Source organism: Solanum pennellii, chromosome 9, assembly GCF_001406875.1.
Source record: "Solanum pennellii chromosome 9, SPENNV200".
Lineage (NCBI taxonomy): Eukaryota > Viridiplantae > Streptophyta > Magnoliopsida > Solanales > Solanaceae > Solanum > Solanum pennellii.
The window spans coordinates 37,200,624-37,227,818 of NC_028645.1; the positions used below are offsets into that span (position 1 = coordinate 37,200,624).

The 27,195-nt window shown below is 33.8% G+C and overlaps 2 pseudogenes; one reads left to right on the top strand and one right to left on the bottom strand.

The window, feature by feature from the left end:
• Nucleotides 1–27,195, top strand: LOC107029824 (annotated as a pseudogene).
• LOC107030125 lies at nt 13,973–16,333 on the bottom strand (annotated as a pseudogene).

Here is a 27,195-nt window from a genome sequence, read left to right on the forward strand (position 1 = left end):
ACATAAATGGGTAAAATGGGTAAATTCCAAAAAAAAAATCTATTCACTATAATAGGGAAAATAGGGTTGAAAATTGAATCTCATGTGAACAAAATTGTCTCGGCTTTTCATCATCTTCCATCAACCAACCAAGTTGTTCAGCTCCGACGATTTATCCGGTGAGGCTCTCTCTTTCGTCTCTACTTCTGTCTTCCTTTCTCTTTTCTCCTTTCCCTTTTTTTTGTATGTTGTTGTGGTACTCTGCTTTGCTGTTTTGATTGAAGGCCATAGAAGTAGTTTTCTCAATAGTCTGAAATAGATATGGATGATCCACAAAGATAGAGTCTGAAAAGCTAAAGTAATTTTTGGTTCATTTCATATTCTTACCTTGTTGATTTTGTTATTTGTATGAATGACTCATTGTTTATGATTTATAAAATTAGGGTAATATGTCGATAGAAGGCAATGAAGAGTCTTATGAACAAACAACTGCAACTTCGTTGATATGAACAAAATGGAAAACATCTGTTGTTTGGGATTATTTTATTAGAATTAAGCCTAATTCTATTAATGGAAAGTATGAAGTTGAATGCACGATCTGTAAAAAAAATTGCAATAGGCCCTACATTTGGAACAACAAATCTAAAGCGTCATTTGGAGATACATAACCCCGATAAGGCTAAAGAGGGTCAAATGAGCCAATAGATCAACATTCTATTAGCATGAACTGAGAGTATGAGACTAACATTCAAGAACAGAGAAAATCCATTGTAAATACACAATGACCATGCCATCATATAGTTAAAAATAATATAAAGTTTGAAATTGTAGTGGTTTTAGGCAAGTTTAATATAATATTAAGTTTGAAATTGTAGTGTTTTGGGGCCACAGATAACACATTTGACAAGAGTATACCAGTCACTTTAATGTCTTTAAAAATGATTCATGACTCGGTCATTTTGGAGCTCCTTCGAGCATGTGATGGGTGATATGGATATCCATATTATTCATTGGGTAACTCGTTTTTTACCCATTTAAAATATGAGTCGAGTCGAATATTTTATTCATTTTTGATCGACTCATATTCAACTCGACCCGCTCGTTTGTCACTCCTAGTTATGTGCAAAAAATTTTGTTTAGAATATCCAGTTGTCGCCTATTACTTAGTTGATAATTACTTTATTTCTTTGGAACTGCATAATAAAACCATCACAATAACTATGGTCCAGCTTCAAATAAGTTAGGTTGGTGATATGAAACCTAAGCAACACTAATGACTATTTGAGATGATGAGGAAAAACATTTATGATACTAACAATTTTAGGGTCATAAGAAAGGAGTCGAAGGTCCTCCATTTGAATTAGTTAATTATGTTCTTGTATGGGCGTGATGTTCCACTTTACTTGGGAGTGTTTTTTTGTTTGAGGATTTTTGGTCTCTTCTTAAACGTTTGATGTTGTTCTATATAAGTTCTTAGAATTTGAAATTTTTCATTACTTCTGACAAACTATTTCCATGGAGATTTGTTAGACTTCTTTCTTATACTTAAAATATATCTATGGCTCATAATTTTTGTATAAAAAATCAAAAATAAAAAAAGTAAAGCACTTTTAAGATTTTGAATTGTCTTATGATAAAATGATCTTTACAATGTAGTGTATATATCGAAAATCCAAATATTACCGAATGATCAATGCGAGTTTAATAACATAGTTCAATCTCGTGCAAAGCACGAATAATTTACCTAGTAATAATAATAATTAAAAAAAGTTTGTAGCACAATAATCATAGCTAATGAGTAATTCACAATAGATATATAACAATTCCTATAAAGCCCATCGAGGCGACAAGGATAGATATAATCACATGAAATATATTAAAATGATCACAAGGGCACAATATGTATAATACAATTGAACATTCTTATACCTGATCAATTGAGTACATATAGAAGAGCTGACATAAGTCATTGTTTAGTTAGGTCTTGTTAGTCACACATTCTGTAGAAGTAATTCATGAAACAAAGGGTCATATGGTAGAAAATGTCTCCTTCAAAAAGTTAACATTTGACCTATTTGCCTAATATAAGGTCACCTTTAATAGGCGAAATTTACATGACAACGTGAATTAGAATATTTCTCTCATGTCTTAGCTCTATTGCACGATCTAAATGATGAAAGATTAGTAACTACCTCTAAATGTCTTGTAGCTTCCTAATAAGTGCATAATACACCCATAAGCAAGATTCTACTATAGACAATTTTTGGACTCCCTAGGACACGACCTGCTTTGGTACCAGGTTTCTGACTCCTCAAACTAAGGGAGACACAACTGGCCCAGTACCTTATTCAACCGAACTAGCCACTGAAACATAATAGATAGGGAATAACGAGACCCAACAAGGTCATTACATTTAACTACTGAAACGAGATAACTGGACGGACGAGGTCACAACAATATTAATGACAAAATGAAAGGACTTACAAGACCAACATGGTTGATAAAGAACCAGCAAGCTGGCAAGGCTGCAACTGAAATCATATAGTACAATAATTTGACAAGGTTATAAATGCAAGTGGAAACGACCCAACAAGGTATATCCACAAGTTTCTAAGAATATTATAACTCAACTAGTTGATAAAGGCCACAGCTATACCAACAATTACATATAAAATTCAAGTACGCAAAACCTGACAATCAGCTTCTCTAGGAAGATTGGAGCTTACCACTCCTCAACTGAATTAACACTTCCATCGCAAAGACTGATCAATCCCTCTCTTTCTACATACAACACAGATGCAACATCCCTAGGCAACAGGACGTCATTATGAATGCAAATGTATTGTTATGAAAGGCAGAAAGTAATAAATAGTTGCACTAAAAAGGAAATAGAGATACCACCTGACCCTGAAAGTCTTAGTCTTCATGGCTGACATCTGACCTCATAGTAGTCAAATATGCATGGTATGCATGACATACCCAATCAAATGCTAGCAATGTCGTTGTCTTCCATTATTGACGACATCATATTCGCCAACTTATGGCCAACTCTGGCAATAGGCCTCATACCTCCCTTACACATTACTTTTTTATATATAGATATAGATATAGATAATAAGCTTACATTATATATAGTTCATAAAGGTATCAACATATGCATAATTTTATTTATTTATTTAATGATAACTTCTATGTTATTTTCATTCTAGATTGTTTGTCTATAGGCTACGCATGGTATGAATTATTATAAAAATGTGATTTTTGTTTCATAGAGAACATAATTATATGTTATATAATTTGTAAGATACCTCACAACCTTCTTTCTCATGCTTTACCATATTCCTAAAAATAATAAATTTCATACTATGTTCATACATGTTAAAGGATGTCCACCTACAAGTCAATGATTCATAGATCGTGTATATGTTATAGATGTTGTAAACAACTAGTTTATACGCCACTATGCCTCGTGGGTAATTTTTTTCTGTATTATACAAAAATTTTTTTCAAAATATCGTGTAATTAGTATGTTGAATTTTAACTACTCAAATGATATATGACTTATCGTCAATAGGACATAAATGTGTTTTGTCTTTTAAAAAAACTATAATCTATGTGCTAAGATATCACATATCACATAAAACCGGATAGTTACATGTCATGTGTCCCTTTTGAATTATGTAGTTTAATGCTATTCATATTATATGTTTAACGAAGTTGTTTATCCATATCCATTGCTTATACTCTATGTGCTTCACATAACATGTGCTTATATATTGTATTCATAAAAATGTTAACACATATGTTATATGGTTCAAATCATATTTTCTATATCATATGCATAGGTATCGTAAATTAGTCTCATACTAAATGAGTCTACTGCAAAATGGAACAGTATCTGTTTTATAATGAATGTGGTTTGGTGTTACATGGTATGCACTTTGAAGGATACTATCTCACTTGACGCATGACTAGCATATTGCTTTCCTACACAAAATACACAACTATATTTTACGATGACCACTTATAATAGGCTAATTAATTACGTGTTACTATTTTCCAATGTTCATAAGATTAGAACATTAATTATTCTAAATTCTTACTATATTAAATGACTTATGGTTTATAAGATATAACTATATATGTTTGAAGGTATTCTCATGTATTGATTATCTTTGTATTTTAGTGGTTATATGTGTCGTATCTTCAAAACTATTTTTGTATATGCTATGGTTGCCCTAAACCGACAATTTATAAGATACATGTTTTTTATATATTGTACGTCTTAATGCCTAAGTTATATCCACTTATGATATGTCTCGTGATCTACATATTTAAAGTACATGTATATATATATATATACAGGTACCACTGGGTAATGGGCTAAATGTTAAATGAAAAAGATGTTTTATGATTAATTATTTAAATTTAGTTCTATATATCATAACTCGAGTTTTTACATGACATGCGCTATTATAACTGTGGAGCTTGAGTAACCAAGTAACTTTTGTACTCCTTATGCTCACCAATATGCATGATCAATTTCCTATTGAGAAAAAAATTGTGTAAGATTTGGCGTATATGTCACTTTTATGTATAGTGTTGTACTAATATATAGTCAAACATTATATAGTTATAATAAGACAGTAACACATTGAAGGTTGGAGTATCTTATTCATTGCACTAAAATTATCTTATTTGACTCACATGTTCGTACTTTACATGAGTATATACTGTTTCATTCTCAATATTTATCGTTAGTGATTGAACATTTTAATATTATTTTTTCACTAACACCTAAATTTCGAATGACATATTTATTCATATATAATGTACTGTGTGCCTACCTGAAATAGATAAGTAAAGATAAGTTTTTTCTTGTTGAGAAACATTTTGCATTATGTGGTAATTTGATAATGTTTTTCTCAGATGTTATTCTATAAATATGGTTTATTTTAGTCTTATTAGTTTTAGGTTTGACATATTTTCATATATAGATGAAACCCTATTGAAATTTTAAAAGAGTTCCTAGTGTAATACTCATATGCAGTTATTTATTTATTTGAGGATGAATATTTCTAAGGGAGGGGAAGGATGTGTTAACACCTCGGGTGTTAATGATTTTCCTTTGCCTCGTATGGAAGGCTTATGTGCCTAAATTTGAGAGTTTTATTATAGCACTGTGCGTAATTTGACAACATCACATTTTAAATCAAAATTAGAAAAAAGTATCTATTGCCCTCCTAAAATATTTCAAATACTTATGAAAAAAATCTTACTTACAATATATTTGTGTGTGTATTGATTTTTATAAGAGTTTTATCAATTAGTAATATTTAAAGGGAGACATTAAAACTTGTTATGTCAAGAAATTATTATTATATGGATCCAACTCTCCTAGTGTGACTCTTTTCTCTATTTCCTCCATTACCCCCATTAATTGATGACATGTGTCATTTAATAAAATAAATGGCTAAGATTCTCTTTTCCGAGTATGACTCAATACACATCTACCTAGAGAAGCAAACTCAATTTTCTTTTAATGTATGTGTACTCTCGAATCTCACCAATAATAATATATTTAATAAAAAAAACTCAGTCATTTATTTTATGAGCGATATTTATTTCCATCCAACTTTCTTTTTTAATTCATACCCTCTTTTCAACTTTCAACAATAATTAAATTTTCCCTTTTATTCTAATTAGATTATTTCTAATGCATACTATATCATTTCATTTTCATTTTTCTTTTACTTCATTAAGAATCATGATATCTTCGTTAGTTTGAATTCATGTAACAAACTTTTCATAAAAACATAAACATTATCTTTTATACAAAAAAAAAGTAAGAAATACTAATTAAATATCTAAACTAGTGATATTTTTATAATAAGTACATTAGCGTAATGAGAAAAATAATTATGTTATTAATAATGAAAACTATAATATTTATTTATACAAGTGAAAGACATAGAATCATACCTATGAAAATATATTTTGATATAGGAAATAAAAAATAATTAATTTAATTAAGGTCAAAATATTAAAAATGTGTTGTAAATCCATTGTATAGTATATTTTGAATTATCCATTAGATTTATCCACTATTAAATGGATTCATGTATAAGTGTTGTCAAGGTGATAAGAATTTCCAAGATAACTATGTATCTATTAATTAGATGACTTTTGGAGTGATATCTCACCACTATAAATAGAGAATCACTCACCATTTGGAATACACACTTGAATAATAAATTTCTCTCCTCTATCTTATACTTCTTGTCTTCTTATTATTAAACGATTCTGAGTTTTCTTTATAATACGTTATCAGCACGAAGTTGCTACTTGCAAAAGGTATTATATAAATATTTTTATTTAATTCACATATTCTCTCTTAATCTCATTATGTCGAATTTATCCAAATTTGAGTTTGTGGAATTAGATATTTCAGGAAAGAATTATCTTTCATGGGTACTCGATGCAGAGATTTACTTAGCTGCTAATGGTCTTAATGCGATCATTACTCAGGGAAATGAAGCATCGAGCCAAGATAAGGCGAAGGCTATGATTTTCCTTCGTCATCATCTTGATGTGGGCCGGATGATTGAATATATGATGGTAAAAGATCCACTTGAATTATGGACTGATGTAAAGAGGAGATATGACCACCAAAAGGCAACAGTATTGCCACTACTAGAAATTAAGGATTTAGCAACAACTTTTTAGCAAGAACTATATTATTGTTGGCTTATATTGATAAATCGCTACAACTTAATTTTATTGTTGGTATATTTTTAAATTTTCAACAACAATATTTTTGTTGTTTTCAAATATGTTAGTATTGTTGCGATATTATATTGTTAATAATAATTAATATAATAAATTTTAAATATTAAAAAATTGCAACAAAGTTTTTGCAACAATGATGATATTGTTGCCCAACTTAAATAATGGCAATAATTTAATTAATTTGTTGCTATGTTAAAAAATATTTGGCAACAATAATATTTTATTGTTGCTAATATATTTAATTTGATAATACATATACATTGTGGCAAAATAGATATTTTTTTAGTTTTCCGCCAATAGAATCGCGGGCTTTTTTATTTCTGTCAATTTTCTTTTGTAGAAGTTCACAAATTTTTATTTTTCTTTACCAGAAGTAGCGCTTCTTCAGTTTTAGGGAAAACTGAAGCTAAGGTTTTCTGGTTCACTGAAGAAGAACGTTGTTGGTGAAGTCTATCTCTGGTGAGTTTTCTTTATGATTTAGTTTCTTTTCACAAAGTTTTGTTAATTCTTGCGTATGATTATCTTATGATTGAGTCTCCTCGGTTATTTTCTAAGATTTCAATTGCTTTGTTAAGGTTTAATTTTTTTGATTCAGTCTTTTTGCTGAGATTAGTGACAAAATTACTACTACTAGTTATTACTAGTACGATTGAGTAACAAAATTGCTAGTACTAGTTATTTGGCTGTTATTTATTTATTTTGTGTGTGGTGCTGTTGATACGCTAAAACTTACTTCTCAAATAAGAAGTAAAGCGGTCGTGTCAAGTAAATAACCAACTAGTGAGGTTGGGATCGTTCCCACGAGGAAAATAGTTTAGACTTAACTTCAATCTACTATTACTTTTGTTTAGTCAATTACTTCCTTGGAAAGTAAAAACAATAAAAGGGGGGTTTCTATTTCTAAATAAATGAAAATAACTAACGAAATTAAAAGAGACACTTAACAGCTTTGAATGTTGGAGTTTAATCAATTAATCAAAGTAACTAGGGTTTACGTGTTCCCCACAGGTTCATAACTTGATAATTCTAACTATAACAATTCTTTTCTAGTATCTTGCATGCAAATTGATAAGTTATGTATTTCTAAATCCTTGGTCCGGCATCTAGAAAATGTCACTCCGCACCTTGGTCCGGCTACGTGTGTTGCTATCCTAACCCTTATCTTTACCTCATATTAAGCATCGTATTCGATATTTGACAAAGTTATTACCTCGTACCAATCAATACTAGCCTATTAGATAGTGTACACTAAATCTATGTTGATAATTCTTTTCCTATTATCTACCTCCTTGGTCCGGCAAGTAGCATTAAGGCGAGTTCTAACGTTGACCATCCGTTAAAAAGACTTCTATGCGAAAGAATAATCAATACATGCAAGACACTATTCTAGAATTGTTATTTTAGTTAGGTTTTACCTCATTATTCGCCTATGGTTCCCACAACCCTAGTTATGGAGTTTAGTTACCCATAGTCATAATCACAATATTCAAATATATGATATAAGAATTCATGTACTTAGTTCAATGAGAAAGAGTAAAATTCGAAAGTTCGCTTGATTAATCAACAAAAATCACCAACACACAATGATAAAAGTCTCAAGATAACCTAATAATACAGAGTCTAACTAATAATCCAGCGTCTAACCTCAAAAATGAGGTTTTTCGAACTATTTATAGAAAATAAAAACCTAATTAAACAAGGACTCTATTTGCTGGAAATCTGTCAAAACGCGGTTGGGTCGACGGACCTCGTGACGAATCGTCGTGGTCACTACGGACCGTCATGGACTCCGTCGTCCCATACTTGTGCAATTTCTTCTGCTGCTCTCTTCATTACCCTCGACGGCAAGTATGACGGATTATCACAGACACGACGGTCCGTCGAGGGTCTTCGTTCCAAAACACTTAAACTCTTGGAATATGGGTACCGGGATTACTTCTCTGAACTTCATGACGAACCTGCAAGACGGACCGTCATAGACACGACGGACCGTCATGGACTCCGTAACCCCATACTTGGTCAGACTTCCCCATCTTCCTTCAGCAGCTGCACTACGCTTCCACCTACGGTCCGTCGGTGTATCTGTCAGTGACTGCTGCAGAGTAATTTTCTGCAGAATTTCCTGGTGATGTGCCTGCAAATTTAAAACCCATTAGTAGAAAATGCTACCATTACTAGAAATAAAAACTATAAGTATTGGGTTGCCTCCAAACAAGCGCCTGATTTAACGTCGCAGCACGACTGAGGACACTTGATTACTCAGCCTTCATCAACATGGTATGCCTCTATCACTTCATTCACTGATGCAGTATGCCCAAAATAGGGTTTTATTCGTTCTCTATTCACCTTAAACCGCACTCCGTCCTTTGCTTTTAACTCAACTGCTCCATGAGGGAATACTTGGGTAATCAAGTAAGGGCCAGTCCGTTTGGACTTGAGCTTGCCCGGAAGACAAGGCGACCCAGAACTGTCTAAAAGCACTAGATCCCCAACCATAAACTCTTGTTTTTCACTTTTTTGTTCATTTTCATTCTTCATCTTTTCTTTGTGGGATATGGTGGATACCGATTGGAGCTCACCACTCTGCCTCATAGTCCTACAAATGTTGAAGGTTGCTTCTTCGTTGTTCAACCGAAATTTCATCTGTCCCTTTTCCATATCAACTAAGGCTCTACCTGTAGCAAGGAATGGCCTCCCAAGAATAATAGACACTTCAAAATCGACTTCACAATCAAGAATAACAAAATCTGCCGGAAATATGAACGACTCCACTTTTACTAGCACATCATGGAGTATCCCTATAGGCCTTTTCACTGTCCGATCAGCCATCAGTAGCCGCATCGCAGTGGATTTTGGATCACCCAAACCCAACTTCTTGTAAATCGAGAGGGGCATGAGATTTATGCTTGCCCCCAGATCACATAATGCTTTCGCAAAATGTAATGACCCGACTGTACAAGGGATAGTATACGCACCCGGATCTTCTTTCTTTTCTACGAGAGATCTTGTAGCAATAGCACTACAATGCTGCAGTCTATCATCATCCTCGAAAGTGACCGATCTTTTCTTTGTAACCAGAATTTTCATAAACTTGGCATAACCGGGCATTTGTTCAGGAGCTTCCACCAAACGGACATTGATAGAAAGCTGCTTCAGCATTGTTATAAAACGCCGATATTTACCATCCTCGGTCTTTTTCACTAATCTCTGAGGGAAGGGTGGTGGTGGTCTAGGCATGGGAATTACCTTCATAGGGACTTCTGCATCTTTTCCAGTGCTCTCTTCTGCTTCACCACTACCCTTTACCACCTTATCATCATCCTTTCTCACCTTTTCCTCATTAGACGGCATAGGTGGGTCAATGGTTTGCTTACCACCACGAGTAGTGATTGCCATACAGTGTGCATCATTTTTCGGATTTTGGACAGTGTTGCTAGGAAGAGTGCCCGGTTGCCGTGTGTTCACAGTCGCAGATAATTGGGCCATTTGCAACTCGATCTGCTTAATCAATATTGCATGTGTATCGACTTTTTGCCCAATACCTGCTAAATCACTCCTTAACTCTTTAATGTGCTCATCACTAGCATCGAACCTCCTCATCATTTTGTGCAACATATCCTCAACTCGCGCCATACTATCTCCACCATCCCTAGGAGTAACTTCACGATTTTGAGGAGGGACATAGGGCCCATTCCTATCATTTCTGTTACCGTAGTTACCCCTGTTGAAGTTGTTGTCGCGGTTGTAGTTTCCATCTCGGACATAATGACCCTCACGGTTATAGTTACCATAGATCCGACCTTGGTTCCCTTGACCTTGGCGCCAATTATCCTGATTTGAGCCTTGGGCGCTTGGTCGGAAACCCCCCGTCTGCTCATTTACTGCATAGGAATCCTCCGCATAATAGCATTCATCATTTGGTGGTGGTGGTTTAGACAAGTAGTTAACTGCATTTATCTTTTCTGCACCCCCAGTGATATGTTTTAGTACCAACCCAAGCTCAGTTCTCATCTGAGCCATTTCTTCACGAATCTCATCTGTGGCTGGGTTGTGAGTGGACTGCACTGCGAAGGTGTTTCTCCCTGTATCAGACTTCCTAGTACTCCAAGCTTTGTTATTCCGGGAGATTTTCTCTAATTTTTCAGCGATCTCAGCATAAGGGCATTCTCCATAAGATCCACCTGCTATAGTGTCCAACACCGCTTTGTTGTTATCATCCTGTCCCCGATAGAAGTATTCTTTCAGTGACTCATCATCTATACGGTGATTTGGAACACTTCTCAAGAATGAGGTGAATCTATCCCAAGAACTACTAACTGACTCTCCTGGTAGTGCCACAAAGTTATTCACTCTGTCTTTGTGGTTTAGTTTCTTGGAGACCGGATAGTAGCGTGCTAAGAAGACATCCCTTAGTTGGTTCCAAGTGAAGATTGAGTTGTATGGGAGCTCAGTGAACCACATAGCAGCCTCTCCCGTCAGTGAGAGAGGAAACACTCTGAGCCCTATTACATCTAGATCCAAATCAGGCCTCCCTACACAACTTTTACACACTGCCCTTACCTTAGCTATATGGGCATGTGGATCCTCAGAAGGTAGCCCTGAAAACAAACCTCTGGCAGTGAGCATTTGCATCAGGCTACTAGTTACCATAAAAGTATGACCTGGTGGTAAAGGAAGCAAGACAAGTGGCCCATCAGAGTCTGCTATGTTGTCATAGCCTCTGTAGTATGCTTGGGGCCGTGGAGCGGGATTTTGTCCACTCTGTTGGTGTTCACCCGGAGCATCGGGTAACGACTGACCATGAACATCAACCGGAGCTGGGATGTTCTGGTTTGAATCATTATCATTAATTCCCAAGTTTCTATTCATGTTGCGTAGTGTACGCTCTAATTCGTGATCGTAGGGAAACAAGGGTTCTCTTCCTCTCCGTGTATTTGGCATACAAGGAGGTTGGTTCTGAACAAATCAAAAACAATAAAACAAAGTAAAATTAAGAAAATATCAACTAAACTATAGAAATAAGTTTAAGTTAATCTAAATGCTATAATCCCCGGCAGCGGCGCCAAAATTTGATACGCTCAAACATACTTCTCAAATAAGAAGTAAAGCGGTCGTGTCAAGTAAATAACCCAACTAGTGAGGTTGGGATCGTTCCCACGAGGAAAATAGTTTAGACTTAACTTCAATCTATTATTACTTTTCTTTAGTCAATTACTTCCTTGGAAAGGTTTCTATTTCTAAATGAATGAAAATAACTAACGAAATTGAAAGAGACACTTAACAGCTTTGAATGTTGGAGTTTAATCAATTAATCAAAGTAACTAGGGTTTACGTGTTCCCCACAGGTTCATAACTTGATAATTCTAACTATAACAATTCTTTCCTAGTATCTTGCATGCAAAGTGATAAGTTATGTATTTCTAAATCCTTGGTCCGGCATCTAGAAAATCTCACTCCGCACCTTGGTCCGGCTACGTGTGTTGCTATCCTAACCCTTATCTTTACCTCATATTAAGCATCGTATTCGATATTTGACTAAGTTATTACCTCGTACCAATCAATACTAGCCTATTAGATAGTATACACTAAATCTATGTTAATAATTCTTTTCCTATTATCTACCTCCTTGGTCCGGCAAGTAGCATTAAGGCGAGTTCTAACGTTGACCATCCGTTAAAAAGACTTCTAAGCGAAAGAATTATTAATACATGCAAGACACTATTCTAGAATTGTTATTTTAGTTAGGTTTTACCTCATTATTTGCCTATGGTTCCCACAACCCTAGTTATGGAGTTTAGTTACCCATAGTCATAATCACAATATTCAAATATATGATATAAGAATTCATGTACTTACTTCAATGAGAAACAGTAAAATCGGAAAATTCACTTGATTAATCAACAAAAATCACCAACACTCAATGATAAAAGTCTCAAGATAACCTAATAATATAGAGTATAACTAATAATCCAGGGTCTAACCTCAAAAACGAGGTTTTTTGAACTATTTATAGAAAATAAAAACGTAATTAAACAAGGACTCTATTTGCTGGAAATCTGTCAAAACGCGGCTGGGTCGACGGACCTCACGACGGATCGTCGTGGTCACGACGGACCGTCATGGACTCCGTCGTCCCATACTTGTGCAATTTCTTCTACTGCTCTCTTCATTACCCTCGACGGCAAGTATGACGGATCGTCAGCACACGACGGTCCGTCGAGGGTCTTCGTTCCAAAACACTTAAACTCTTGAAATATGGGTACTGAGATTACTTCTCTGAACTTCATGACGAACCTGCAGGACGGACCGTCATAGACACGACGGACCGTCATGGACTCCGTAACCCCACACTTGGTCAGACTTCCCCATCTTCCTTCAGCAGCTGCACTACGCTGCCACCTACGGACCGTCACAAGCACGACGGACCGTCACAAGCTCCGTAGGTGGTCTCTTCTGCATTTCTTTGCTCAAAATCTCCGCATTCATCTTTGGACAGATTTCCTGCAAAAAAAGAGAAACTTTTATTAAAATTAGCACAAAAAGGCTTTTGGACACACTAAACTTAAGGAAAAAGTATTAATAATACCGTGAAACCACGGTATATCAGTTGTGTGTTCCAAAGAAAAAACACAAGACTTGTTTTGTTAGCACAGCAAAAGAAAAGGTGTTCTGAAATTTGAACAAAGGCCTATCTATATCTAACGTCAAGAATTGTTAGAGTTTCTTGTGTATCTGGAGGGAAACATAGCCATGGAAAAGTATTGACTTCAAAGGGATTAAGAGACAGATGCGTCAATCATTCTATACAATTCTATGATTTTCGAGACCTTCTCGGCTGTAGCATACTGTGCTTGTCTTAAAATATCAACTATGCTTTGTTATTTATTCATTGATTAATGTTTGTGCCTTATTTTTTCTGTTATGTGCAAGATATGTTTAGTTACTGTATGTTGTTGCCTTTTAAAATTTTACAGAATTCACTTTTTGACCAAATACTTGATCTAAAGTTCCACCTTCCGTTGAGAGTAGTCCACCATTATAGGTTCCCTTAGAATGCTTTGAAGACATATGGCTCGAGATAGAAGTTTAAGGTTAACGTCTTCGAGTACTTCAGCAACTACAAATGTGATTAGAGCTGAACGTACATATTGTGGTACAGAATAAGGAATTGCGACATAGAAACTAAAAACTATTCCCAAGCACACTATGATTTCAACGGGTTAAGAAACTTATACGCAGAGACGATGGAAGTAACATATTTTTGGATCTCCTCTGCAGTTTTTTCACTATTATCGCAATCTTGATCGTCATCTTCGTCTTGTTTTGTCTCTTCTGCACATAAAAGGAATGTTTGGGTAATACCTTTATGCACTTAGTCATTTTCAATCTTCTCACTATTGGATTTTTGTAGTAGAACATCCTCTAGTTCCAACATTGGAGGTTCTCTAAAGGTAGTCCATAAGCATAACATGTAAACAAACCATGCAAGAGCCATTATCAAGCCTGGTAAAGTTTCTTAGTTAAAAGTGATATTTAGGAACTTTAAGTTAGTTTGAAACAAGTAGGCAACAACTAGACAACATGCCATTCCAAGTGCACTTGCACTTAAACCAATTGAAGCCTTCATTCGCAGGTGCAGAGGAACACAATCAGTGCTTTAACTCCTATTAACTACCCTTGACAAACCAAGCCCACAAAATAGACGTCCAACTAGAAGTAAGTATATCGAGTTGAAGTCATAAGCCAGTACATATAAGGTATTCCCGACAAGAAGGACCATGCTGCTGCACAAAATAGGCTTCAATTATGATTTATTTGACCATGAACGGAAAATAGCTTGAAGAGAACACCTGAGCAACAACCATAGACCCAATTACAGCTCCACAAAGAGTTGTTGCGGCTCCAAGACTCATAGAGTAGTCATCTATTGTTGGGACTATTATGTATGTGATAACCATATACAAGAATGTATTTGGCAAATTTAGCAGAAGTGACATCAAGTGCTATCTCTCATTGGCAGCATGATCCTCAGAAAGAGTTGGTAGTTCTTCTGGTAAATTAAGTGCATGTTTTCCCAAATAGTGAAGAAAATCAGTTAAATTGTTAGTCTATTCACTGATTCATTAATAAAATCAATGATCGGGTCCTGAAAAGGCAGACCCGAGTGATCGTATATTAAAGTAAAGTTCCCTTTGTTGTCTTGGAGATTCGCAAGATTGCGAGATATGGTTCCAACTAGTGTTTTGGACGCCGAGAGGTGACAAGACTCTTTGTCTGCCTTCCCTTTTTTTTTTTGAAAAAATTTTCACCATCACATTGACCCTCCTTTTCATCATTCATATTCCACAAGTCTCTTCTCAAACCCCAACTACTCTTCTTCATCACAAAAGGTTGAATTCTGGATATTAAGTCCTCTTCGAAATACCCTAAAGAAAGTGAAATATTGCCTTCATATGATACGAACCGAATAATCCAGTTGTCTTTTAGGTTTTTGAGGACCGAATCGCTTATATCTTGTCTACAAATGCGTCTCTGCCAGCAGATGAGGATGTTCCCTTTCAATAACTCCCTTTTGTTCTTCTTCCTGATGCACTGAGTGAGAGGGAAATTGCAGAACAAGCATCTTTTCGAGTAGCTCTAGATGGGTTTGCGAATTGGAGTTCATATGATACTTTTTTCCCTATGTCAACTAATTCTTTTACAATGCCCCATATTGTTGTTCCTGTCCCTTTACGTGTTGATACTAGTGATGAAGTTCTTCTGGGTCATCTCAAAACTGTCTACAAAATATCTTCCTCAAACTCTTAAGTTTGCACTATCTTCACACACAGATATCCTTACCCCTTCACTGTCAGGGTCCTTCTTACCAGGCAAAAACGTCGTTAAGAGAAGGCTGGTATGCCGTGTATTTCAGTTTCCTCAATCAATAAATTATCCTCTTTTAGATATTGTATCATCCTGTTATTTCTTTCTTTCACCTTTCAACATACTCAAAGATTAAACATTATGATATTACTACTTGGATATCAAAAACTGAACCCGCTGGTAATCTGGTATAATTAGAACACCAGTTACTGATTCTTGATTAGTTGGCAGATTGGTTGCATTCCTTCAGCAGTGATGGAGCTAGCTTCTGCAAAGATATTCCGCAATTTCCCTACCATATAACTTATAACCTGATAAGTTTTAGTTAAGGATGCCAGGATTTAAATAGTTAAAAAGTGTTGCAAGTTGGTGCCGTGAATCTTGTTTTAGTGATGAAGGCATTTGTATGCCATGTAAAAGTATTAAATTAGCTAAACAAGGTCTTCATCTCAGATTTATGGGAGATGAAAGCTTAATTCAAGGCTTTCCCAATTGTATAAAGAAAGGTAATCCATCTAGTTTACAATATTCCTCTAGTGTGCCACTGCCACTATCTGGTAAATCGTAGGGATAGGCGTAGCAAGAACATTACCTAAAAACCAAGAAAACTCTCCTTCCGAAGGCCTCTCCCAAACCTGCAATCCAGATCACAATCCAAAAAAAAATAAGTTTCTTCCCCTACTTCTTCTTCCAGTTCCATGTCTAAATCTAACCAACTCCTATTCCTCGCCTCGTCGCTCGCCTTTTTTAATCGAGGCGCAAATCAATATAAAAAATTAAAATATTTAATTGCACATATAAATATTCAAAATTTCAATAACAATTACATATATTAGCAAATACTATAATAATTACTATAGAAGAATTAATTTTTTTTAATAAAAAAAATGGACAGCACAGTGAAAGCAGTAAGCAGTCAGCATCATTTTACAGTAAACAACGTCTCATTAGTTTTAAGGTATGGTGTCTCAAGAAGAAATTTTCTTTCCTTCTGTTAGATGAAAACATTGGTTGAATAATAAAATTTTTTAGATTAATTATACTAATATTCTTAGCATGGCTTATTGTTCTACAGGGTCTCATCCTCCATCTATTGACACGGCTAAAGCTAAGATTGTTGGTGTTGGAGCAATACTACAACCTGTTTCTAGTGGTAAACAGGTGTGATCACAATTTATTTTTTTTATTTCAGTTCTTCCTTACATTTTGTAATAATGTTGATGTAATACAGTTTGTTCATGTTTATGCTTGTCTGAAGATTCAGTTGACCAACTTGTTGCTTGTGCCTATGAACTTGTTATATTCTCACTTAAGATATGACATATAACTTGCCTGCATAACCATCTTTACCATACTTTTATTCATGTTGTTTCTGCTATATGTTAAAGATACATTTGATATACATCTCAAACAATATGGAGAGATATACTTCTAACTCCTTTAAGTGTTTTGTATTGATATTGAAATATCACATGTAGATTTGAATTCAAATTGATTATCTATTCTAATCTTATCTATTTTATACTCTTTTGTATGAGAGGTTGTAGATATACGAATTATTTCTGAAGATGTTCGTAGATGTACATATAGAAAAAAAGAATTCCTGGTCTTACAAAGACTTTCGGATTTTTATACTGACCTTTTATAATATGAAAATTTTCTCTAACATTTTCTTTAATTTTTTAAAATAAAAAATCATATAACTTTATTTTAATTGATTTTAAAATTGTTGTAGGTAAGTATATAATGGATAAAAGTTGGATACTTATTTGAAATAGAGCGTTACCACAATATTTAAATGGTGTGGAGCTATTCTTGAATTTTTCATTTTCTAATCTTGAGGTTCGTGTAAGAATTCAATGTCCGTGCATAAAATGCAATAATGTTCTTTGGAAAACGCGAGAGGAAGTGAGAATAGATTTGTGTAGGTTTGGAATGAATCAAACATATAAAAAGTGGATTCATCATGGCGAGCTAGATCTATCTTCAGATGATGAAACAAATCTTAGTGAAGATTCAAGTTTAGCAAATGATGATGTTCCAATTTATGAAATGTTGCATGATATATATCATGGTGTTCCCAGCAATAGTGATGAGCTTAATGACACAACTGAGTCTCCGAACGAAGAGCCTAATACAGAAGCTAAGAGATTCTATAAGTTAATGAAAGATGCAGAAAATCGATTGTATCCAAGTTGTGAAAAGTACTCCCAACTCTCTTTTATAGTGCGTCTTTTTCAAATGAAGTGCATGCATGGATGGAGTAATACTTCATTTGACTCTTTGTTGAAATTACTTAGTGATGCTTTACCTATAGAAAATGTGCTCCCAGATTTTATTTATGAAGTTCCAAAGATAATAAAAGATTTGGGTTTAGATTATGTGAAGATAGATGCATGCGTTAATAACTGTATCTTATATAGAAAGGAATATGTGAATCTTGAACAATTTCCTAAATGTGGTGAAAAAAGATGGGCAATGAGAAAAGGAAAAGATCCCAATAGTGAAGTTGCTTCGGGTAATTTGAATAACAAAAAGAAAGGAATTTCTAGAAAGATTCTTAGATATTTTCCTATTATACCTAGATTACAACGATTGTTTATGACTAAAGGAACCGCAAAAGAAATGAGGTGGCATAAGGATGAATGAGTTGATGATGGAGTGTTATGACATCCTGCTGACTCGTTGGCGTGGAAAAGTTTTGACGAAAAATATCCAAATTTCGTTTCAGATCCTCGTAGTATACGACTTGGACTTGCTTCAGATGGTTTTAATCCTTTTGGTTCACTGAGTAATTCATATAGCATGTGGCCAGTTATCTTGATTCCATATAATCTTCCCCCGTGGATATGCATGAAACAATCTAATCTTTTGTTGTCTTTACTTATTCCTGGACCGAAAGGTCCTGGTATGGATATTGACGTGTATCTCCAACCTTTGGTTGATGATTTGAAAATCTTATGGGGGGATGGAATTGAGACTTATTATGAAACAAAATTTTCAATTACATGCTTCATTGTTGTGGACAATCAATGATTTTCCTGCTTATGGTATTTTATCTGGTTGGAGCACTAAAGGTAAATTAGCTTGTCCAGTTTGTCATGTGAATACCTTCTCTTCTTACTTGAAACTTGGTCGAAAGCAATGTTATATGGGTCATCGTAGGTTCTTGGATATGAATCATCCTTATCGTCGAAATAAAAATTTTTTCGATAACACAAAGGAAGAAAGAATTGCACCACATGCTTTGAATGGTGAAGATGTGCTTGTGCAACTTACTACCTCTTTGCAAAGGTCTGCTGATGACAACACAAGAAAAAGAAAACGAGATACTGAAAGACATGATAATTGGAAAAAGAAAAGTATATTCTTTGAACTTCCATATTGGCAGACTTTATTGTAGAGACATAATTTGGATGTGATGCACATTGAAAACAATATTAGTGAAAGTGCGTTCGGTAAATTGTTGGATATTGAAGGGACAATAAAGGACACCCTGAAATCTCGATTAGACTTACAAGAAATGAAGATCAAAAAGTCCCTTCATCCCATAAAAAGTGGGGATAAACACATACTTCCTCCAGCAAGTTATAGATGTCTAAGGCCGAAAGGATTGAATTTTGTCAGCTCATCAAAGAAGTTAAGTTTCCCGATGCTTACGCTTCTAACATTAGTCGCTGTATCAAGGAAGCTAAAATTTTTGGGCTTAAAAGTCATGATCATCATGTTCTCTTTCAACGTATAGTACCACTTATCGTTAAAGAAATTTTACCAAAAGATGCACATGACCCATTAATTGAATTCTCATTATTCTTTAATGATTTGTGTTCTAAAGAGTTATCTATGGTGAAGCTAGATCAGCTAGATAAAGGCATACGAGTAACACTATGTAAATTAGAACGTGTGTTCATGCCGACGTTCTTTGATGTTATGGTTCATTTGGCAATTCATTTTGCAAATGAGGCAAAGTTGGGTGGTCCTGTTCACTTTCGATGGATGTATTACATTGAAAGGTTGGTTTCTTACTTTTTAAATCTTTTCTTTTGATTTAAATTTATTAAAATATTAACATTTTTCTTCATAGATTCCTACGAACCTTGAAAGGTTATGTACGCAACAATTATCGTGTAGAAGGATCAATTGCTGAGGGTCAAATTGCAGGGGAATGCATTACATTATTCTCTAGATATTTGAGCGATATGGAAACAACACAATATCGTCCAGATAGGAATTCTAATTCTTCTAACATTGACAACAATAGCTTATCTATATTTAGTTGTCATGGTAAACCACTAGCAGGGGGTTTCTGGACTAATTTGAATACTTTAGAAATCAATCAGGCTCATTTTTACATTCTCCAAAATTGTGAGGAAGTCAGACCTTGGATTGAGTAAGATATGGTTCACCTTTAAATCAATTTCTTACAAACGCTTAACAATTATGTCTAATTTTTTTTTATTTTTTTCAAATCTCCACAAGTATAGGGAAAATCTAGAAATTTTAACAAAGGAGAATAATAGAAATGTAGCAAAGAGACACAAGGAGGAATTTCCTTTATGGTTTGAAAAAAAGGTAAAATCATTCATTTGATGATTTGCATATTTATTCTTTTAAATAACATTAATATTATTTATGATTTTGTAATTAAAATACAATAGGTGATACAGTTAAAGGAAAATGGTGATAACCGAATTACAGAAGAATTACTAATTTTGGCAAGACCTCCAGATCCTCAAGTTTTTTGTTATAGCGGATATATCTTGAATAGTTCTCGATTTCGAACAATGGAATCTGAGCTAGGTTTGAAAACTCAAAATAGTGGTGTGGTTGTGAAAAGTGATGAACATACAGGAAATATTGATTATTTTGGAAGGATAAGAAGAATTTTAGGGATCCAATATATGAACAACAAATCCGTTATGTTATTTCAATGTGATTGGTTTGAAGTTCCTCCTCAAGGTCGTAGTCAAAGTAGAGGTTACAAAAAAGATGAATATGAATTTGTCTGTATAGATATAACACGACTTCATTACACTAGTGATCCAGTCATTCTAGGTTCACAGGCTCAATCAGTGTATTATGTGAAACATGGTCAAAGTGAAAAATGACATTCAGTGATAAGGGTAAGACCAAGACATTTGTATGATCTTCCCGAACAAAAAGATGAAATGGAACAATATCAACTGATTGACTTAGTTGAAAGAGGAGAAACAATTCAAGAAGTAGAGTTGGAGCATGATAACATCATAATATAAAGAGAAGATATTGATGGAGTGAGTGTTGAAGCACCTCTAAATAACGATGAAGAAGCCGACTTAGTAGTTGTAGATGATCTTGATCACGAAAATGTAGATGACTTCAATGATTCTGAAAAAGATGAAAATACTAGTGAATATGATGAAGTTGAGGGTGATGATTGTTTTGATTTTCAACTTGTCATCAAGATAAAATTTGTTTGAATAAGTTTGTTCATAGAAGCTTTGTTTTTCACTTACCGAAACAATTAATTTCTATTTTCTACTTTTCCCATATCTCTTTATATTTATTCTTAGAAACTTTACTTGTTTCTCTCAATTTTTGAACATTATTTTATCACTTTATTATTTTGGCATTGCTTTTGTTTGTTAATTGCTATGTTTTAAATTCATGATTTGGACTTTTGACTAGTCTTTATTTGTATAATATTATAGTAGGTTGCTGCTAATCATGCAGTGGGATATTACTAGGTTTGTTGTTGTGGTGGTTGCAGCCAACCATGATGAAAAATATGCATATTTCTAATGATAATGAAACTACCGATGTAAGTGCAATCCCGCCTCCAGGTAATTTTATCCATTTGTTAAATTGTATTTTTTTCAAAATATCTCGATCATATATGTTTTATTAATATATATTTTAATATCTTTATGTATTTTAAAAGAATAAAATAAGGAAGGGAAGAGGAAAGACAACAGGGCTTTCAACCCAAAAGAAACGTAAGGAAAATGACAATGTAAAGTTGAAGGTGATCATTCCACCAGATCGAACAGTTGCAGTAGATCCTGGAGCTAAAGATTTTATTACCGAGCTCTCTGTGAAAGTTCTCCATAATACTAGACATGATGTGAAGAATTAGAAGGGAGTTCCTGATCTAGAAAAGAATAGGATTGTTGCTTATATGCTGGTAATGTACTTTTCTCGTTATATTTTTTTTGGTTGAAATAGTAAATGGTTAGTAATGATATCTCTTATTATGAAGTTCTCTGTCTCTTTTATCTTGTCAAGACTCAGCTATTCGGCTTTCTTTTGTATTATAATTGATGGATAGACAATGCATGAATCATTAATTGTGTTCTCTGTCGTTTTGTTTTGTTGAAATGGTAAATTTTTCATAGTGGTGTTTATGATTTTCTAGCTCTCTGTATCTTTTTGTTGTTGTTGTTGGTAAATGTCCAGTAATAGTATTTCTGGTGATGTAATCCTCCCCTCCAGGGACTTGTGGCTTCCCCCTAACTGCCAGGTTTGGTGCTTCTCCCCTTTGTATTAAGGATGCTAGTCAATGCTTCTCAAACTTGTTACTTTCTTCATACATGTGATGTGTTGTACTGTTACCTAAATCTTTTTCGTTTCTCATTTTATCTCATATCCATACTTAATAATTTTCATGATGTGGTTTTTTTTTGAATCCACAAAATCAAGTGTTCATTTAACTATATATAGAAAGGACACTTAGAAACTTATCAACTAGCTCCAGAATCAAGGACATGTAGCAGATAATGTAGACTTATTGCCTTATCAGTTTGATGTGTGCCTGGGATGAAGAACTGAAATATATAGGACTGTTAAAGCAGACACCCAGCTGAGTGATCCCATAGAAAATGCAATCAGCTTGGCTGCATGAAACTGAAGACTCTTGAAGAAATGCTTTAAACTCACTTGCACTGTCATTGCATCTCCTCTCTCAAGTGTTATTCTTGTCCTTGACTGAGTTCTCAAATTTTTTCATCAGTTGGACTATGTGCTTGTCTCCTATTACTAACAGCTTCCGAAACTCAACGCCAAGTGTGATAAGGCTGGTAAAAACTTGCTGATGGAGATCGCCATACTTGTAATAGAAACATTAAGGGCGTCACCGACATTTTTCATTTTCTCCACCATGTTCTGTAACTGGTGCATGGGTGGAACTTGTATATGGGTCTGGGACAAAATTGGGCCAAATCAAGGGCTGCTTGTAATTCAAGAACATCAGACCTTGACAAGGACTTAGAGATGGGCACATCTTGAATAACAACAGACTTGTAACTTTTCGCCTCAAAAGTAAGAAAATGCATTGGTTGTTGAGAATGAGGAGGGAGCTTTTTTACAAGCTTGATTAGTATGTGGTTAGGGGTGTTCTTTCCACCAGGAACTCCACTGTCACTTGGAACTAATTAATTATTTATACTGTTTTGATTGCAGGACACCTTTCAGCTTCCGGACATACAACACAATCGTGATACCATTCTTCAAACAGCAAAAAATTTATATCGATATCGTCGGAGCAGACATCATGATCATTTTAAGAAATTTTCTACAAAAGAGGAGAGTCTGCAAAATATACCAACAGATGTTAATGAAACTGAATGGAAATTCTTGGTAGACTACTTCAGCTCTGATGAATTTAAGGTAGTTAAAAGTGAAAATTTCAACCTTTTATATTTTTTGCTGTCTTTTTTTACTTCTTATATATTCAGATCAAAATAAATTTCTTAACTTTATATTAATGCAGAAAATGAGTGAAAGAAACAAAAATAACAAGGCAAAACAAGAAGTGAATCATATTTGCGGCAGAAAAAACTTTTCAAGCGGTGTCTTATGAAGCGGTTAGATATACGTCTTTCTTTTGATCGATTATTCTTACAATTTGAACAATAACATAATTTCATTTCTTTTGACAGAGGGATACAACCACTGGAAAAGAGCCAAATTTTCAAAAACTTTGGGAAATAACTCACATGAAGCCAAATGGGCAATGGGTTACTAGTGCTTTTTCTGAAGTCAATGTACTTTTTCTTTAACCTTTATTAATAGAGTGAGTTTATTTAAATATATGGAGAATTAAAGTTTGTATAACCTTTTTTGTAGGACAAAGTGAAAGACGTTATTGCTGAAAAAATTCAAGAAATTGACGAGGGTACCGATGTGGACCCTATTATTAATGCTGCATTTGTGAAAATAATGGGAGAAAAATCAAAGTACATTCTTGGTCAAGGATCTGGAATTAATTCAGCAGTAGAATATCTAGAAATGAAATTCAAGAACAACTTCAAGCACAACAAAAGGAAGCAGAAGAAGAATACTATAAACGAGAGAGTGTAGAGATCAAACTAATGGAAGTTAAGAATCAACTTGAAGAGGAGCGAAAGAACCGAGAAGTAATGGAATTTCGTTTAGTGCATGACCAAAGATTGTTAAAAGAGAGCATGATGGCGCTAGTATCTCATTTGAAGAATCCTAAGGTATTTATTTATAGTATACATCACTAAATTAGTAGATGTTTCATCGCTACAGAATTTTTTTAACTCTCACTATACATATTCACCTCTTCCTCATTCTATTCTTCTTTTATCGACATACTAAGTTATTAATTTGTACCATATTTAACAGAATGACCTTCCTGCTTCAATTTTCAATATCTTTACAACTTCAACTACTTCTAATGAGAAAATTTCTGCATGTCTAATGAATAACAATTAGGTAAGTAATTTTTATTTAAATTATTTATCTTTTTAGTAAATATAACTATTAGGAGTATTTAGTATGTATTTAGTACAACTTTTGTTTGGGCTAGTAATTCATCTCCTTATGTTAGTTGTATCTCTATGCATATCCATCAATCATTTTAATTAAATCAAACAAATAAAATTTTGATGTATATTTAATTAAAGCTTATAATCTTTATATTGATGAGCAATTGCAGGAAGATTTACATGTAAAGAAAAATCAAGAATCACAGATGCAGAAAGAGTTGGATAACTTGAAAGACGTCTTGAATTTTGAGAAGCAAAACTTAGAAATGGCTATTTATGATTGTCATAAATTCAATACATTGTGCAATGAAAAAGATGTAGAGCTTAAGGTATTATTTAAATGTGATTAAATTTGATTTATCAAGGGGACAATCATTCATTTTATTGCTCCATTCTTTAATTTATAGGCTGCCCTAACAGAGAAGCGAAACTTAGAAATGTGGCTTCCAAAGTTGAGTTCTCAAGGTTCAAAGAAAACCACTCCGAAAGAATTGGTCGACGCAAATAATCAGGTAATGCTAAAAACTATTATTTGGCCTTTATATTTTGTCCAGAATAGTATCCATAAAACACAAACTCATGTGACTTCACTAATTACAGGTCTTTGAAAAGATCCATGAAGAGCTGAAAGCTCGTTGTATGTTGCGTACCGCAGAAGAAACAAAAAAGAGGATTTTGAGTGAAAAATCATCACTTGAGGCAAAAATTGTAGAGATTGAAAAGAAGAAATCAAGTGAGGTATGTTTCCTAAATATGTCTTGTTTCACATTTCCAGCTCTAAGAGTTGAGTCATACTACACTGCCTTCTCCCATACATAGTTTATGTTAATTACAATATTTAATACTAGAAAATTGCAATGAGTTGAAAGATTTATGAGATATTGATAATCTTTGTAACTTGCAATTTCTTGATCGTGATAATACAAGGTTACATTGTCTGTCATAGGAATGCACAATTTTACAAATATGAGGCTATTAAATATGCCTTCATCTTATTTGGAGTAGTATAGACCAAGGAATTTTAGAGAAATTCTCTAGCTTTGAAACTATAAATATGGTGGATAGTTATCGTCAACTTCTTTTGATGAGATATTATCTGCATCTGATTTAGAGAGTAGTATGCCAACAGGAAGTTGATTATGAAAAAAAAGAGTTATTAAAATCCCTACACATAGAGAGTTGTTCTTGTGATTTCATATTTAGCTATTTTCTCTTTTTGAACTCAATCAATGCTCTTGGTCGGGTTTGATAAGAAGGGGAAAAGGAAGTCTTTTGGAATCTGGAAACTGTTAAAAAATTTATTACTAAAGGAGATTAAGATTAATTTTGACTTCTTTTTTTTTATATGACATTCTTGGGGTTGAAGGAAGTGGACAGATGATCCTTTTCCAAATCTGGGAAATCTCACTCTCTTCCCTTTACAATTTATAGAGTTTATCTGATTTTTATGTGACATTCTTGGGGTTGAAGGAAGTGAAGATATGGTTCTTTGCAAAATCTGGAAAATCTCGCTCTCTTATTTATACAAGTTATAAAGTGTCTCTGATTTTGGTCATTTTCAATTGAAATAATTAAGGAAACTAAGGAGATTTATCATGATATTAAAGTGTGTTTGGGTGTATTATTGAGTGCATTGATGTGAATATCTCTATTTTTTTAGATTTATATTTGTGTATTTTTTAGCTTGCTTTATCAAATTATAATTATATTTATCTTTTATTTGCAGGATGAACATGCATAATTGAACCATTGCTTCAATACAAGTACTATTGGAAGATCGGACTATTCAAAAGTTATAACTAGCTAGTAGGATTAGAATATAACTAATGACTTGCTTATTGTTTTCTACTAAAAGTACAAACACATCTAGAAGTATTTAGTTCTTTGGATATCAATCTTCATCATATTGACCTTTTCAAATTTATATTATTCTTAATATTAATATTTCGTGAAAAGTTTCTAAAAGAAACGTGTATTGTGTATATAGAGGCTATTCACAAATTGTTGCTAAAAGTGTAGAAAATATTTTTATAAAATTTACAAAAAGAAAATGTGTATTATTTATGTAGCAACAACTCACAAATTGTTGCTAAATGTATAGATAAATATGCTTATTGCAACAAAATTATTGTTGCTAAAAGCCTTCCTAACACATTACTAAGTAACTTTTTGTCTTTTTTTTTTACAACTAATCTTGTTGTAAAAAAATAATTTCTAGCAACATTAAATTTTGTTGAAAAAGTTTTTATAAGCAACAACTGTATTCATTTAAGGCAACAATTATTTTTGTTGCAATAAGTTAGTTTTGGCATCAATATATTTTGTTGTTGTAAAAACTTTTCGCATCAGCGTTTATTGCAACAACATGCAACAACTTTTATATTGTTGCCAAAAGTACTTTTTGCAACAACATCCTATATATAGTAACATAAATAATTGTTGGGAAATGCCTTTTTTCTTATAGTGTGCCAAGAGCTCGTTATGAGTGGATGCATTTACGATTTCAAGATTTTAAGACCGTAATTGAATACAACTCTGTTGTATTCAGGTTAACCTCCCAATTGAAATTATGTGGGGAGACTATAAAAGATGAGGACATGTTGGAAAAGACACTTACTCTTTCCATGCATCCAATGTGATATTGCAGCAGCAATATCGTGAGAAGTATTTTCAGAAATATTCTGAATTAATCTCATGTCTTTTGGTGGCTGAGCAACATAATGCTCTTTTAAAGAAAAATCATGAAGTTCGTCCTACTGGAGCTGCTCCATTACCGGAGACAAATGTGGTGTAA